This window comes from Cyanistes caeruleus, chromosome 6 (assembly GCF_971803275.1).
Source record: "Cyanistes caeruleus chromosome 6, bCyaCae1.hap1.1, whole genome shotgun sequence".
Classification (NCBI taxonomy): domain Eukaryota; kingdom Metazoa; phylum Chordata; class Aves; order Passeriformes; family Paridae; genus Cyanistes; species Cyanistes caeruleus.
In genome coordinates, this window is record NC_141706.1 from 58,696,816 (window position 1) to 58,700,341 (window position 3,526).

Genomic DNA, 3,526 nt, shown 5'->3' on the forward strand with positions numbered 1-3,526 from the left:
GCAGTGTATCCACAGTGTCTTTGTTTAAACATGGAAAGGGTTATAGATGGTGGTGTGTGTCCTACCACTAATAGAGGGAATGAAGCCCACTCTAGGGCTGCCTCTTCTCCATGGCATGCAAATCCTCACCCAGGCCCTCCAAGCCCCAGATCAATTCAGATTTACATCAGTGATAGCTGCTGTAGTCATCTCTTTTCTTCGAGCCCTTCCTTGGCCAGGCAGCTGAACACTCCCTGCTTCTGTTTTGGGATTCCCTCTCTGCCCTGCTCACCCCGCTGGTGCCCTGCCTTGCCGTGCTACCAGCGAGCCTGTTGGCTCATCTTCATTCACCTTTCAAAGCAATGCACATTTTAAACGTTTTCTGGAAAGGCAATTGTGGAGCCCAGCAGGAACTCACATTACTGGAAACCTACACCCTGTGCAAAGAGAGCAGGGTCATGTCGCAGAGAAGATGAGAGGCAGAGATAGTCTGCCAGGGAACAACCAATTTTTTCCCCAAAATGTCAAGTTGCCAAAAAGCAAAGGACCAGATAACTGGAGGATGAAGCTGCATTTTACTTACCCGTCTCAGAAGCAGCTGCTGCTCTCTGAGATGGGTAAATCAGCATGGCAGAGGCATTGGCCGAGGTCAAAGCCAGTTCCCTGGCACGGCAGGGCTGTGCCAGCTGGGCAGTGGTGGCATGGCAAGGGGAATTTGCTGTATCCCATCCAACACCTGATGCTTAGTGTCACTCAGTACTGGAGTTTCCATGCTCCATGCATGGAAAATCTCATGTCCAGGCATCCATTACTGTGAGGGTGGGATGGCAGAGGGACTGACACTGCTGTCTGCTCACCTCCCTCGGAGCTGTCCCTTCCATCTGCGGTTTCGATGCGTGGCGTTCAGCCACATAAGGATGCAACAGGTGCTACCTGATGGCTCCAGGGGATAAAGTTTCAGCTGGTGCCAATTGTATGTTGCTGTGAGATCTATGCACAGTCCTGGCTGGTTTGTTTCCTTGAATCTGAAGGCAGGGGGAGTTTATCAGTAATTAATTAAATAGGATGAGTTTGGGAACACCGTTGTCTTGTTTCTAACATTCGTATTTTAAACTTATATCCACTGGATCCACAGGTTATCCCATTGACTGGAGACATTTCTATTTATTTTTAGTCAGACATTTGCTTAGTATTTTTCTTTTCAATGTGTTCTGCTTGACGCTCCTGTCAAAAGAAGCAAATAAGATTTTCAGTGGAATTAGCTTTATTTAAAATGACTAGTAAGAGTTGAAAACTGACTTTTTAAATCATGTTAAACAGAAAAATGTAACATCTAAATTAAATCAAGCTTAATTTGTGCTTTTACCATTTTTTTTCTTTTTTTTAAAAATTCCAGTATTTTTGTTTATCCTTTTGGGAGAAAGGTGATGCCTGACAGCCTCAGAGGGCCATGACTCCCATGGCAAACAGCACATCCCTCACTTTCATGTTATAAAAGCTTATGTTATATGCACTGCTTCCACCACAAATTAGAGCAAGACACCCTTCTTTGCTCTGTCTTTTAAAACACGTGGCTTTCATTTCACAGACACTAACTCTCCATAGTTTAAATTTACCCAGTTCTGGAAAATAAGGATATTAACAAATTTTTTTCATTTTTCCCTCTTAAAAAAAAAAAAAAAAAAGAAAAAGAAAGTGAAAATAAATTTGAAACATTAAAAAGTTGCAGTTTTCCTCTAAGAAACTGGTAAAATATTTTCCTTCATTTACTCCAACATTTCTGCCATTAAGAGCCCAAAAACTTCACATCTAACCTTAGAAGACCTCCCTTCCACAGACCCTCCCTGAGACTGGTGGGCAGGAGTGGAGGAGTAGGGGTCTCCTGGTAGGTAGGGACATGGACCAGGGACTCACACTCAGCTTTCAGACCCCAGGTCTTACACCAGAAAGGCCAAGGATCATTTCATCCTGCCTGAGGATTTGTGCCCACACACCAAAGCAAATCTGTTTAAAATGCCCACGACTGCAGTAAGTCCAGTCATTAAAAGGATGTTTGCAATCAAGCCAGCACTCAGCTTCAGTGTGGCTCCTGGAATGTGACAAATTCTCTTTATGAATTAGTCATTTAATTTGTGAAACATAGGTTGGATATTGTCACATACCCACGTGTCCTCCCTAGGCCTGACAACTGTACCCCCACGCATTACTATTCAGTAGATGAAGCCATGCAAACCCTTGGGACTGGGATGCTGCTGGGACATACAGCCAGACTCAGGATCAGGAGAAAGCTCCAGGTTTCCGGCACTGGAAACCTAAGAATAACCTATTGTTGCTGTCAGCTATTCACTGATGATAACTTGAACAAGAAGAAACAGCACAGGCACCTTTCTCATCAAGTCAGCCCTCCCTTGGCAGCCTCGTAGGTCCACATTGAGGCTGGTGAAATCTGGCAAGTGCAGAACTGCAAGCGAAAACGCAAAGATGGAACAACATAAACTGAACATGGCATGAAAGCCAGCAGCTCAGCTGCTATTTCACTGGTACTGGTCTGTAACACCAAGCTTAGAAGTGTGGTGGGAAGCAACTGGCTTCTTCCCCCAGAATTGACAGCTGAGGCAGGACCAAGTGAACTGGACACAGCTGTGGGGTGCGCTGGCTCTGAAAGCAGCATGGCTCTTTCTTGGATTCTCAGTGCCTGTGACCAGACACCAGCACCCCTGTCCCCCAGCAGGACACTCCTGTGGCTGGGGCCTCCCCCTCCTCATGAGCCCAGGGGCTGGGATCTGTTTCTCTTAATCTCAGGTGTTTCTGTCCATCCTGGTTTTGGTTACTGTGGCCCAGGGCTGTGGTGTGGAGGTGCTGGGGTGGCATCCCTTGGCAGGGTGGGAGCTAACCCCACTCCTGTGAAGGGTCTGCAGAGGGGGAAGAGCAAGTCTTGGTGCTTTTTTCATTATGAAATCCTTGAGGTACCACAGGGATCAACAGTCACTCAAACAGTGCTGAAACAAATTCTGCTCCAGTAGGAACATGAAAAAAAAATAGAAGATGGGTTTTGAGATGCTAAATGCCAGGAAAACTTGGTGCTTAAAGCACCAAGCAACCAGAAAACATGAGCAAAAGCAAAGCAGCCTTTTGACTCCTGCTGGCCTCAGCACCTTCTTTCTAGCCCAAGGTCTCTCTTTGGACCACACCCTCAGCTGCCTTTAGTGACCCTTTAGTGCAGGGACACATCTGAGATTTAAGCTGTGCCCTCAAGCATAACTGAGGAGACACATCTGAATTCCCTAGTTCACACAGAGGCTAAGGTGCTGCTGCCTATTTATAGCCAGATGGGTTAAATAAAGTGCCTTATTCATCCCTGAGGTTTTAAACAAATTCCAGAGAGGACAAAGGGCCTTATGTCTTTTTCCCCACCCATTTTTTTTGGGCCCAGTTTGTACATGCAGAGCTAAAACTTGTTCCAAGATTGATTCAAAATAAAACTAGAGAATTATTTGCTGGCTCAGCATGAACCACTGTCCTGCTAAAAATCATCTGTATGGTCTTC